Genomic DNA, 14,164 nt, shown 5'->3' with positions numbered 1-14,164 from the left:
GTGAACCCTGCTTTATTTGCAGCTAGTCTCCATGACCTTAATATTTTCGTGTGTGTGGCCCTGTCTTCCCCTTACACTCCCAACCCTGCACTGAGAAATAAGTTCTGTGAATGCAGGCATCTGGGTTTGTTTTTTTCACTGCTTCAGCCCCAGTACCTAGAACAGGGCCTTACACGCTACAGGAATTCAACAGATGTTGCCGGAGCGAATGAAAGAATGAATAGAGTGGTAAGGCATCAGAGAGCTACTTTGTGCTCTGGTCCTCTTCTAGATGCTGGGGTTACAACGATGAGAAAGATAAAGTCCCTGCTGTTACAGAGCTTATATTCTATTAGTATACTTAGATTACAGATACATAATTATAGGTTAAGTGTTCACAGATTTTTAAAAAATGTTAGGAAAAAACAATGCAGGGTGAGAGGACAGAGGAGGATGGCAGCGTGTGATACCATTTGCGTTGGAACAGTCAAGCTGCCACCCAGAAGTAGGATTTCAGTAGAGATCTGAGTGGAGGGAGCCAGTCTGTCTGGTAAAGATCTGGTAGGCGACTATCCCAAGAAGGGGGAACAAATGCAGAAGCCTTAAGGGTGGGCCTTGTTTTGGCTGGAGTTAAGAGCAGAGAAAGCCAATGGGGCTAAGCCAGAGGCAGGCGGCATGGGAGGAGATGAAATCAGAGAAACAGGTGCAACAACACGTGAGGCCCTCTTTGGAAGCCATTGTGATCTTTTTTTTTTTTTTAATGTGTGATGAGGAAGATTTGGGGTAATAATATGACCTGACTTGCATGTTAAAAGGTCACACTGGCTGCCTTCTGTCTAACTGACAGGTAAATAGTGGAAGCAGACAAACCAGCTAGGTGTCCATTGCGACAGTCTAAGTAATACATAATGACATAACAGCATGGTAGCGATAGAGGAGGTGAAAAGGGTCAGCTTCTTGCACCCAGGCCGGTCCAAATCCCCGCGCCTGGCAGCCGCCTTTCCAGACCTCTGCAGGCTCCCTTCGGGCGTCCGAACCGAGCAGAGCGCACAGCACCAAGGCCATGCTGGGGAACCCACCGCCCAGCACCCGCCTTCGGACAAACAGCCTCTGGAAGAGCTCCGCGGCACCCTGAGCTTCCGAATCCCTTCTTTGAATCTGGAAAGGGGGGAATGGAAGCTCTCAGGGGGAAACGGGTCTCGAAGGTGCAGAAACAATGAAGAAAACAAGGTCCTCAAAGGAAATGGGGTTATCAGAGGAAACCCAGCGACAACCGCCTGTTCCCAGTATCGAAAAGCAGGGCAAAATGGAGGCCGCCCAGGAGGCCGCCCGCAAGCCCGCCAGAAACGAAGTTTATTTCCACCACACCACCGCAACTCGGGGAGGCCCCCAGCTCGCGTCCGCTTTGCCAGCGCGAGGAAAGCGAAGCCCCGGAACCCGCCGCGAGAGCAACTCCGTCTCCCGGGAGTGCGCACGCGCCCCTCGCTCTGTTTTCCGTTGGTCCTAAGCCCCGCCCCTTCTGCGTCCTCCGAGGAGGGTTGGGAGCCGAGAGCTCGCGCGACCACTCTTCCCTCAGTCTCCTCCAGCACCTCGTCGCAAACGGGGCCGAAAAGCGTGGCGGCGCAGGCGCAGGCGCCGAGAGCGGAGGCGGTGGTGGTGGCGGCCGCTGGCCAGTGTAAGATGGCGGCGGCGTTGGTGGCGGCAGTGGACGGGGCGGCTGGGCCTGGAACAGTCGGAGCAGCCGCTGGCAGAAGGATGACCCAAGACGGGAAGCGGGCTGCTGAGCCTCGCCGGCTCCCGTGCTTGTAACTGCCCCAGCCGGACACCCCCCCCCCCCTTGACCTGTCCGGTCCGTGTCTCGTTCCGGCTTGGCCTCCTGACCCCCTCGCCCCCGGCCCGCTCCCCGTCAGGATAGGTTGGATTCCTTTCCCGAGTTCCCGGGGCTCAGGTCTGTTCTTGGCCCTGACCCGAGTCTCCGCCGGGAGGACTGGCTGCCCTTGCCTCAGGTCAGCCCTGGGGTTGCCCCCAAAAGCCTGCCCCGCAGTCCTCAGGAACGTCTTGCTCCACGGGGTGACCCGTTTGTGTGCGCGTTTTTACCCCTTAGACCGGGGGAAGCGGTGCGGTGCGTCTCCCCGTCACCTCGGGGCCACCGCGCAGTGTGCCCCCTCCCCCACCGCGAGTTCTCGGGCCCGGCACCTTGTACGGAAGGCCGAGGTCCAAGTCAGTTGTTGCCGTCCGCTCTTGTTCCCGTTGTAATACAATTCTCGCAGCTTGCTTCCCCTCACCCCCAGACCTTCCAGGGCACCGCAGAACCGTACCATTTGCTCCCTGTTAGTTGGAAAGCATCTGGTGGCTTGAATTTCTGACTCATATGATTGTTGCTGGAGTCCTGTAAACAAACCGGCACCAGCGCTATCACATTCTCCCCGGGATTTCCCCCTGCTCTGTGGCTTCTTGTTGAGAGGTTTGCTTATGGGTTAGCGTCGGAAGGATTCAGGTTTTCCTTTTAGGTGGCTTTTCTACGTGTCGGTGGAGCCGGGAGATGACTTACCTGGTTCATTTTATTCCTGTTAACTGGGTGGGTTATTTGTTCAGTAGCTCGAGCTACTCTGGTTTTAAATCTTTCTGAGGAGGTCTAGAAGGACTCTGAAATGTATTCCTAAATATTTTTATTGTGATGTTTGGTAGAGATACTTTGCCATTTAAACTTTAACTTTTCTCAGCCCTTCAGTGAATCAACAGACCTATTTTCTCAGGAGCTCAGCCTGGCCCTACTTCAGTGATAAAGAAGGAAAGGTGAGTAGGAGTTGAAGGCATTTGAATTCCTGAACCCAAGACAGACCCTACCCTGATGCTCAAGTGCTGACCACTGAAGTCTTAAAATTCCTGCCACAGGATCTCAGAGTTGGGGTATTGTTGTTGGCTGCGTTCCAGCTCTGGTTAAGTTACTTTGACAAGTTTTACTGGCTGTGGGCATCTTGACTTTCTGTCCTAAACTATTGCTGTGTATCTTCAGAGAACCCCAGTGAAGCCTACACGTCCGTGGTTCTCCCTCTTGGTGGGTCGTGATTCTTACGCTGTTAAAAGCTGGAAACTCGCTTGCCCGAGTTCTGGCCTCCTGTCAGATCCAGTCTCTTCCCTTCTCGGGGTTTGGGACTGTTGTTTCTGTTAGGGGTGAATCCAGCTGCTTGTGAGGCTGGGAAGTGACGGCGCCGTCAGTTGGTGTCTGAGTTCAGTCCACCTCCGAATTCCAGCTTTTCAGGACATAGTAAATTGGGGGTTAAAAAAATTCGGCTGTTCCTTGATATTTGTTCTGAAGAGTTTTTGGTGAGTGGGGCAGTCATCCTGTGCATTTAGCAGCATAGGCCAGGGTCCGAGAGGGAGTCCGAGCATTCTTGTAAATGTAACTTCTGTAGGACTCTTAGGTTTCTGGTAGCAGAGAATAGGGTTGTGGTTGGCGTCCATGGGCTGTGACAGAAGAGCTGAGTGGCTCTGGAAGGTCTGCCTGGGTGATTGTTAATACCTTCATGCCAGGTAGTCGGTAAAGGCTGAGCGTGACGCTGGAAGTTTTGTTCCTCATGGTGTCCTCATTAGAGAATGAACTGGAATAAGATGATTATCGGTGGCATGTATGTGTATCAGTAAGGTATAAAAAGATAATTCAGCTTTGAGAGCTGGACAGACCTGAGTTTAAATACTAAGATTTATTGGCCTCGTGACCTTGGGCAAGCTACTAAAACTTTGACTCTTAATTTCCACATCTCTCAAAGTGGGATAACGCCATTTACCTCCTGGGGTCGTTGTTAGTATTGTATGAGGGAACCTGTGTTAAGCCGTTCAATGCCTAACAGGATGGACACTTAAAAAAAAATGTTTTCTTTACACATCATTGCTGGGGCTTTGAGTTTGAGTAAGGTATGCATTAGTCTATGCTTCTTTGCATTCTGCTTTCGAACATGTTTTCCTCTTTTTTTTTTTCTTTAAATCATTTGTAATTGGTCAGCGTAGATACATGCTTTGTGGGTACACACCTACAGTTGTCGTCTGAACACGACTGAGGTCTGTGGTGGGGGTTCGAGGTCCGAGGACAGCGGAAATGTTACATGTCCGTCTGTGTGTATCTCTCAATGCATTCTCAGACGAAACTTCAGTACCTTCCTTAGTCCGTTGCTGCCTTCCTCCTGGTCTCTGGTAGCGCACGTGATCAGCGTTGACACAAGGATTGTAATTCCTCCCCTTGCTGTTTCGGTGGTGTTCGTCGCCTCTGCTCCAGCTCCCCGTTATGCTTTTTCCTTTTTGCCTTGAAGAGAGTACATTTTTTCTGAGCTGTCGGGCTCTGCAGTGATCCTCATCAGTAGATTATCAGAGGACTAGACCAGTGAGACGGTCTCCTTGTTCTTGGGAGTGAGTCTGGGCCGGGCAGCAGGGAATGCAGAGCGTTTTATTTGATCTCTGCAGCTGGACCATCTTAGCAGTATGATGGCAAAGATGCAGCTTTTTAACCTCGTGTTGGCTTTTCTTCTGCATCTTTTTGGGGGAGGCAAGGGCAGATGAAAATTCAAAGTGTTGATAATACTGCAGTGAAATCAACTGTATCCATTCAGGCCAGTGATCAAATTAGAGTTGATCAGCTTTCATTACCACCATCCAGGGTCTGAGCTCTCCCTGTTGAAAAGTCGACTTTTGGATGGAGGGTTTTGAGGTGGGCCGAGACCGCATTTTTTTTTTATTTGTGTTTTTATGAGATCTGGAGATCTGTGTTGGGGGAGTGGAGTTGGGAGGAGAAAAGGACATACGTTGAAAGAGACATAACTTTGCTCTTCTCTGTGTGCTGGGTAAGAATCCCTCCTCCCCCAGGGGTTACCCATTCTGAACTCCAGGTGACATCTTTTTATCCAGTGAACCAGTATTCTTAGTCCCTGGCCACAACTGTAAAATCCTTACCTTTCTGAAGATGCTTTGTATTTCAGAGCGTTGCATAAGAATTGTCACATCTTATTAGGAAGTATTTCCTAGTATGGCTGAAGTGGGAGGCCAGTTTGCTTATGACCTTAATTCCAGCCACCAACCTGACAGGGCATTTTGTACAGCCGTCTGTGGAAAGCATAGGAATCAGTCCCAGGGCTGTGATCCTTAGTGTTGCCTAGAGTCAACCTAAGACGGAAGCTTGTCTTCAGAGAGAGCTAAAAGCAAGCGGCGTTTTTGTTGCCAGTTTAAAACAATACTGATATTTCAAGAGCAAAAGGACTCTAGGAGAAGACGTTCTGCAGACGTGCGCCCTGTTGTGGCTGACTGAGACCTTCAGACTTTCACACTCTGGGTCCTGTGTTCTAGCAGGTGAGTTTACAGGCTTTTAAAAGCATGGGGTGACTAAGGAAACTTTGTTTTCAGGAGACAGATTTGTTTCTGGATTGTTTCTACCATAGGAAAGTTATTCTAAACCTGTCTAGGAATGGTCCCGATTATAAAAAACAGAGTTATCCAAAGAGCTTTTTATTGCGTAACATTGGTGTTTAAGTTAGTTTTTAAGATTGAATTAGCTTTTTCTTTTTTAAAAACAAATTATCAGTAAGCCAAGATAATCTACTTACTGTCACCCAATCTGGAACCCAGGCAACTAACTGAAAGAATTGAATCGGCAACAGACGTGGAGGTGGTGACATGTGTATGTTAATGTCGGAGCCAGATGCCAGTGATTTTAGCTTAGCTCTGCGGTAATACGGAAAACTTTTCATCTTAATGTTGTGAATATAACAGAGAAACTTTGTCACTGTTAAGCTTGGTCAGAAATTCTTGTTTACTTGATTCAGTTATTCTCTTGGAGATGGAAGTCCTTGAAAGGTCTTTGAAAGTTAGTGTGCAATGAATTTTGCGAATCGGTCACACTCCTCTACAGCAGGCTTTTATCTCTGTCTCCATAGGACATAGTTTCTGGGCCAGAGCCCACTTTCTCAAGTGCTTGCCTTAACCTCTGGAATGTGTACGCTGAAGATAAATTACTGGACTGAGCCTGCTCTGAGTTTGCAGGTAGGGCGGAGGAGTGATTAATATGACAAAGATGGCATCTTATTACTGAAAGGTGGCGTGTCTAACGGATTGGGTTACTGCGGACGTTTTTGGTGTTGCACCTGAGAGCCTAGGTGTGTGCTCTCGTCCTCCGATCGTACTGTTTGAGGAGGTCTCGCGAAGTCCTAAAGCGAAGCATCCGTGCTTGCCTCTCGTGTCCTTCTGTCGTTCTTGGTTTGTCTTAGCCATCTGGAGATCTGTGTGGGATAGCCAAGAGCCTGCGTTCCTCTGGTGTACTTTAAGCCTTGCCACGTTACCAGACCCGTTTTAGCTTACTGAGGTCCCTACGTTAGACTCTCTGCTCTCACCTAGTGCAGGTAGGAGGGCACTTCCGGATGTCGTTAGCCTTCCTGTTCTTACTGTTTCATTGTCCCTTGTATCTTTGGAGCGTTATTCCGAGCCCTTTCCAGTGACTGAAGAGCACTCTGAAATGGGAGTGGTAAAAGCTGGTAGTGGGGGTGGATTCTGACGTAAAGGTAAATCTGGAAATTGTGGAAACACAGTGGAGTTTCCTTAGAAATGACTTTTCCTTAGGATCATTTAAATTGAGGTAATACGGGTTTCAGTACGGTCAGAAAAACTTCCTTAGCTGTATTGCTGCGACGGGACTTAAGAGCTGGTGTGTGCTCCTGACGTACTCGGAAACACCGTTTTAGAGTCAAAGCCCGTGAACTATAAACGCAGGGCATTTGGTCTTACCAACAGGGAGAGAAGGGACGAAGGGAGTTCCTTGTTCATCGTATCGTCGATGCAGGAATTCCTTGTTTTCTTCTTCTTCATCGGTGAGGATCGCTTTGAAGTTCTCATCTTGGCTATCCAGGGAGCCCTCAGGAGGGAGAAGAACTAAAGAGTGCGAGGGTTGTGTTTTGGGCACTGGGTATACTGGTTTACCGTAGTTCATAGAGCGGGAGTGTGCTCGAGGGATACTGACAGAGCTCCCTGGTTCTTTAAAAGGCCAGTGAGGGGCGCCTGGGTGGCTCAGTGGGTTAAGCCGCTGCCTTCGGCTCAGGTCATGATCCCAGGGTCCTGGGATCAAGTCCCGCATCGGGCTCGCTGCTCAGCAGGTAGCCTGCTTCCCTTCCTCTCTCTCTGCCTGCCTCTCTGCCTACTTGTGATCTCTCTCTGTCAAATAAATAAATAAAATCTTTAAAAAAAAAAAAATAAAAGGCCAGTGAGCGGGGAAGCAGCTTTTATGGACTTGGAACCGTGTCCTCCGTGATGCGCAGTGTCTGTCATTCCTGAGTGGTGAAGCCCCAGCTTCTCTAGGAAGTGCGGTCTGCAGAAATGAGAAGCTGGAAAAATAATGCGCATCCCTGCCCTGTACAGACAGGCTCTTTGCAAAAATGTCTCTAATTTTCTAAACCAGCTCCTGCAGAGTAATGGTATTGTCCCACTTTGTGGAAAGAGAAACAGACCCAGACCCAAGTGGTAGAATCAGAACTCAAACCCAGCTCTGACTGACGCTGAAAGTCCTTTGTTACTATACCTCGTGCTGCCTTTAGAAACCTGGGCTTTCCCGTGCCAACCAGTGAAACAAATGAGCTGGAAAGAAGAGTTCGGTATTTCTTATAAAACATATGTGAAGTGTAAAAGGTCTGTCCCCATGACAGTATGAATAAAAACATTTCTGAATTGTTTAAACACGGGTCTCAGGTTGTGATTAACTGGTAGCCTATTGAGTTTTTTAAGGCAATAACTTTAATGGACGTAACTACACTGAAGGAGATAGCTGAAGCCTTTTTTGATCCTTGAAGAGGGAGAAAATGGCATTTCCCCTTCAGTCTGAAGGTATCTCCACAGAATCTGTTCTGACTCTCAGAGCCTTTCCTCACTCTGCCTCTTCCTGTACTTCTCTGAAGCATTTGCAATGTGGATGGTCCCCACCTTCTTGAAACCTTCCTGTCTCTTGACCTCCAAGATGTTTGACATTCATTATTCCTTCTGCTGTCCTGCGCATTTTGCAGTCTCCCTCTTATTTCTTTTCCTAAGGGTAGGTGTTCCCCAAGGTTCTTTCCTTGGACTCTCTCACCTTTCTTGGGTACTTAACTTTTTTTTTTTTTTTTTTAGTGAGGTATAACTTATAAGGTGGTTCATTTTGAAGCTTCTCTGTACAGTAGTTCCCAAGTCTGTATCTCTGACCCTGATTTCTTAAATTCCAGACCGACCTTTGTTTTCCAGTACCTTCCTGACATGTCAGCTTGGATTTTAAACATAATTAGTCAAATTCATCTCTTCTCCCATACATGCCAGCTTCTCATTTATGACGTTGATTCTCCCTGGGCACCCGGACTCTGACTTGCCCTTTTGATCTTGGGGGCCTCGTAACTACTGTCAAGCCAGGTACGGCCCCCTCTGCCTCGGCAGGGTCCTCATGTCTCTTCCCTTCTTGTGCCCTCTGCCGGCAGCCCCAGACAGGCGCTCCGTGCTTTTTACCTCAATGGCTGTGGACACTTTTAAACTTGTTTCTCCTTCCTTTTCTGTCCGTTTCAGTCCCATCTTGCTAATCTTGACAAAATAATTATAATTTTTCTGACACGCACCCCCCCCCCGCACCCCTCCATGCAACTTAACTGATGAGCTGCGCCCCACCCCCTGGCCCAGACAGACAGGGCCATGCCAGGTTTTTCATCTTGCACGTATCTCCTCATCCTTGTCCTGGTCTTTCTCCGCTTCACCCCCTGAAATCCTATCTTCCTTTCAAAGCCGAGTTTATCTTTTCTTTTTTTTTTTATGATACTGATGCTGGCATCCCTCGTGTCCTCGTTGTATACTCATTTTTCTGACTGATGAGTGGCTGCGGAAGGGATTCGGACTGCCTGGGCCGGGTTTGTAGCTCCTGTGGTGCCTTGTAGGCTGTTGCCTTACTAGCTTGCCCGTGCATCGTTGGGCCACTGGGTGGTGTGAGAGGCCTAGGACGTGGGTACGCAAGGGCCGCTGGCGAGCTGGACAGTTAGGGGCCCTGTGCTGTCAGATCTTCCGCACAGCACGGAGAGGGCTGAATTTTCCTGATCCAGAAACACTTACAGTTTCTTTCCGCTCCTCTGCCCAGCGTGCCGGGGGAGACCGTAGTATACTTACCTCCTCTTAGTGCCTGAGAGGGAGCGGCCCCGCGCTACAGGCCTGTCCCCCTGAAGCATGCTGTATGTCTCCTGAAGTTCAGTTTCCTTGGGGTTATCCTTTGAATTTCAGTGCCCGGAGTTCTCTGATTAATAAACACCGCACTGCTGGAGCGTCGCTGGCGGTGGGAGTCGGAAGTTGGCTGAGGAAGTGTTTATTGTGAAGTAGAGAAATAAGGTGAGGAGAATGAATTTTAAATGAGCCATTTCAGCTTGAAAACCACAATTGGGGTTGGGGAAAGCAGGTCTGGTCAATTCCAGTTCTTTTTTTTTTTTTTTTTTGTAGGATTTTATTTATTTGACAGAGAGAGAGATCACAAGCAGGCAGAGAGGCAGGCAGAGAGAGAGGGGGAAGGTCTGGTCGATTCCGGATGGACACAGAGCCCAGGGCAGAAAGGCAGGTTTGTCCTGTAGATGGAGATGGGGCCTGAACAGCTGTCCTGTTACGGGTGTGTTGGGACGTCTGTCCTCCCAAGAGGAGCCAAACACTGTGACTCTCAGATGTCTGTTCTGCTAATAACTGAAGTATTTTCTACCACCTTTTGTCAGTTTCAGAGGAGATTCTAAAACTCTGTCTACTTTAAATATGGGTGTTGATGTAGGAGAGCTTGGTGCTTAAGTCGCAGAGGGAGGCACGTCAGGCCACACCGCCGGGCTCATGTAAGGCATGGGGGCTCGCGGGGCCGGGTGAGCTGGGTCTCAGTAAAAGGAATCGGGGATGGTCATGTTTGTAGTTGTTGATGCTCCCATTGGGCCTGAGGGGAGGAAGAATTATCACACCCATCTTCCTAGACTCCAAAGGAATGAAAGTGAAATTTAATTTGAGAGAAATTTAAAAAATAAATTTAAAAAGCATTAAGTATACAAATTGACGGCACAACCACAGAACTATTTTAAACTCCTTCAAGCTCCCGATACTTTTAGTTGTCACCAAGACAGAGGGGTTGGAGTCTTTTTATAAGTTTAGGATTCATCTTGCCTGTCATGGTGTTGCTGGGAAATCACAGGTGGCTTCTGTCGCAGCCAAACTCCTCCCATACTTTCTTTTTCAAACTAGAACTGATATCTCGCTCTCTTTTACTGTGTCATATTGAGCACTTTAGCCAGTGTCTATTAATAGTCACAGCGTTAAGAATTTAGTATTTTTAATTTTATTCTAATTATTATTATTATTTTTTTAAAGTAGGCTCCATACCTAGCATGGAGCCCAGCACAGGGCTTGAAATTGTGACCCTGAGATTAAGACCTGGGTGGAGATCGAGAGTCGGGTGCTTAACCAGCTGAGCCACACAGGTGCCCCGACCCTGAGAATTTAGTATTTTCAATTTTAATTGTTGGGCTTTGTCCGTCATTAACACTTTGCCCGACTTCTTCCTCCCACATCCCTTTTCTTATTCCCTTTTTATTGGCCACAGTTTTTGAGGTATCATTTACATACATGTAAATTTTTTTTTTTTAAAGATTTTATTTATTTATTTGACAGGCAAAGATCACAAGTAGGCAGAGAGGCAGGCAGAGAGAGAGGGAAGCAGGCTCCTCGCTGAGCAGAGAGCCCGATGCGGGGCTCGATCCCAGGACCCTGGGATCATGACCTGAGCCGAAGGCAGAGGCTTTAACCCACTGAGCCCCCCAGGCGCCCCCATACATGTAAAATTTACACCTTTTTTCAGTGACTCATTTCGTAGATTCTGACAAACACACAGTCACACGACACCACCAAGGTGGAGGCATAGAACAGTTCATCACTTCCAGAGGTTTCCTCATGCCTGTTCGCGGTCCGTTCTCTTCCCGCATCCCCGGCAACCGCTCTTCTGTTTGTCCGTATCGTTTATTTTGCTTAGCATGTCCGTGAATAGAATCATACCACGTCGCTGTAGGGGGCTCGCTTCTGTGACAGAGTGTGACATACCTGCCACCCATCTGCATTGCTGTGTTTTACTAAGTCACTGCTTTTTGTCGCTTGGTAGATGGATCACAACTTACGTATTGTCTATGACATGGTTGGAGAATATTTGATTGTTCCTGGTTTTTGGTGAACCTAAGTAAAGCCACTAAAGAAAACATTCACCTGTAGGTTTCTGGGTGAACATGTATTTTCTTTTCTTTCTTTTTTTTTTTTTTGAGTACGTACCTGAGTGGGATTCCCGGGTTGTATGGTAAGGTTGACTGTAAAAAACTTCCAGACTATTTTCCAAAGTGACTGCCATTTTGCATTTTTGCCAGCAGCGTGTGGGACTTGAGTTGCTCCCTTCCTTGTTAGCACTTGATAAAGGAAGCTTTCGTTATTATTATTTTAATAAATTTTAGCCATTCTAATAGGTGTGTAGAGGCTTATTGTAGTTTTAGTTTGTATTTCCCTCATGGCTGAGGGATGTCTAGCCTCTTCTCAGGTGACCGTTATTTAGCTGTGAGAAGTAGATTTTGGCTGCTGCCCTGTAGGAAACCATCTTTTGCAGATATTTTCTTCCAGTTCCTGGCTTGTTTTTTCATTTTCTTAGTGGTGTCTCTTGAAGAATAAATTTTTAATTTGGCAAGTCCAGTTTAATTTTTTCTTTCACAGCTTGTGGGGGGCTTGTTTTGTTTTGTTTTGAGTCATTGTCTTAAATATTTGCCTAACCTGTGTCACAAGCATTATCTTCTTTGTTTTCTTCTGGAAGTTATATTGTTTGAGCTTTTTTTTTTATTTTTTATTTTTTTATTTTTTAAAGATTTTATTTATTATTTGACAGAGATCACAAGTAGGCAGAGAGGCAGGCAGAGACAGAGGGGGAAGCAGTTCCCTGCTGAGCAGGGAGCCCAATGTGGGGCTCGATCCCAGGACCCCGGGATCATGACCTGAGCTGAAGGCAGAGGCTTTAACCCACAGAGCCACCCAGGCATCCCTATTGTTTGAGCTTTTATGTTTAGGTCTATGATCCATTTTGAGTTAGTTTTTGTATATTGTACAACATAGGAGGAAAGTTTTCTTTGTGGGTTTTTTCTTGCCTTTTTTTCCTTTTTCTTTTTTTTCTTTTTTGCATTTGGATGTCCTGCTGTTCTGGTATATGTGGTCTCTTACACAAATCTTTCCTCAATATTGAGAAAAGAAACCCCCCCCCAGTGGTTTTAAACAAGAGATGTTTGGTACCTCTTCCACAAAATACTTTTATACACTGTATTAACTGCCCCTTTGCTTGGTTTTTAGTTAATAATTTATCATATATTTGGTTAAAAATTTAAAGCCTTTTTTTTAATGTGAGAGATATCTAGGTCATTGGAATTTCTTGGGTAGAAATTAAAATGACACCTGGATATTTTTTTTCCCATCCCCCAATAGTTTACTCTTTAACCTTCAGTTTGGCAGGGGTTAGGGTTATTTTTAGAGTGTAGGCAGTAGAGCTAATCTAATTAAACTCCCCCAGCTACCTGGGACAGTGAGCTCATCAGCTCTTCCAGGCTGAGATTGGTTTGCTCTGGACTGGATTTTACATGGCAGTTCATCAAGGTAAAAGCAGTGGATTGTTGGGAATGTAGTGCATGAAGAAGGCAATTTATGTTTGGGTCAAGTTTGGTCCCTAACTTCTGATTTTTTTTTTTAAGATTTATTTATTTATTTATTTGACAGACAGATCACAAGTAGGCAGAGAGGAAGGCGGGGGTGGGGGGGGGAGAGCAGGATTTGGGGCTCGATCCCAGGACCCTGGGATCATGAACGTGAGCCAAAGGCAGAGGCTTAACCCACTGAGCCACCCAGGCGCCCCCTAACTTCTGATTCTTAAATAAGATTAATTCTTCAGTGCTGAAGGAGATTCTAGAGGGGCTCCTGTACTTGAGACCAAGGGCGCCGTCATAGCATCTTGCCTCTTAATTTGGATACTTTAATTCCTGCCTCAGAGTTGAGACGGTTTTAAATTTCTTTATTCTGATAGAAATGTCAACGATAAGAATAACAGATCATTTCCAAAGTGATGGTATTTTATTGTCATCATTTCTTGACTTTTTAGAAAAGTGGTCCTCCAGAGGGGAAGGTGTGTACCCCAAGGATTATTGAAGGTGACACGGTGATATATAGAAAAAGAATGTCGGAACTTGTTTTTTTTTTTCCCTAGAAAAATTAAGCTTCGTGTTCCATGGGACTCGATTAGATGTGTGGTGCACATGCACGCATACTGAGGGCTCGTGGTGGAACTTGCTGCCCGTCGCGGTTCGCGAGCAGCGTTGAGAGCAGTGCTGGAGCGCATCCTGCTGCGGGACTTTTCACCCGGAATTCTGCTTAGGAGCGCCGTCTCTGCGGTTACTGATACTAGTTTACAGAAAGAGAAAATGAATTTGGAGAAGGTTAAGTAGCTCACCAGTGGTCAGAAAGGATGCTAATGGCTTCACTGGTACTACAACCCGGGACTCGTTTTCGGTCTAGAACTAGTTTTGCTAAACTCTGTGGCCCCTAAAACGTGACCTTGAGAAGCTGTCCGCCTGCCCCCTCAGGGATGGAACAGAGTTGGCGTCGGCACGCGCAGGGTTGTCCCTGTTTCTGAATTTGCGGTACATTCTGTCAACTTCTTCCCAAAGAGAAGATCTCTTTTTGTAAGAGCCTTAAACCATTTTCCCCAAAAGACTGCTCTGCAGCCCCTCAGTGTGAGTGGAACCATATGGCTCCGCTCTTCCTGCCTCTCGGGGCGAGGAGCCCTGGCTGCTCCCGGTCGTGGGGGCTACGAGAGCAGATGCATCCTCCAGCGCCTTGCGGGTCTGCGGCTCGGGCCGTTCAGTGTTGAGCCAGGGTCTCTGGAGCCACTGTCGTCTTCGGAAGGTGATCATGATGGGGTGGACAGTAGGGTGCGGTTGAGAGGTGAGAAAGCATCAGAGCTCTTCTCAGTTGACCAGAACGTGTGCTTATGACCTGAGTGTTTAATCGTAACAAAGTAGCACACTTGCTTTCCCACCTCAGGAGACTTTTGCAGCGTAATTAACTTCAACCCTAGGTGGGGAAGAAGCTATTGCGAGATGCTGGAGAATGTAAACAGCCC

The 14,164-nt window shown here is 47.3% G+C and overlaps 1 protein-coding gene across 5 annotated transcripts in view; it reads left to right on the top strand.

The window, feature by feature from the left end:
- Positions 1 to 1,362: 1,362 nt before the first annotated feature.
- Positions 1,363 to 14,164, top strand: part of LOC111138861 (DDB1 and CUL4 associated factor 8) — a 42,571-nt gene continuing 29,769 nt past the window's right edge. The window contains exons 1-2 of one of the 5 annotated variants that reach the window (XM_022490786.1): positions 1,363 to 1,654; positions 2,703 to 2,775. The gene's annotated coding sequence lies outside the window, so the exon portion shown is untranslated. The other 4 variants (XM_022490787.1, XM_022490785.1, XM_022490784.1 and 1 more) reach the window with 4 other exon arrangements.

This window comes from Enhydra lutris, unplaced genomic scaffold (assembly GCF_002288905.1).
Source record: "Enhydra lutris kenyoni isolate GAN:26980312 unplaced genomic scaffold, ASM228890v2 scaffoldscaffold94, whole genome shotgun sequence".
In the NCBI taxonomy this organism is placed as follows: Eukaryota; Metazoa; Chordata; class Mammalia; order Carnivora; family Mustelidae; genus Enhydra; species Enhydra lutris.
Note: the sequence above shows the minus strand (reverse complement) of the source record. Positions and strands in the feature narration are given on the sequence as shown.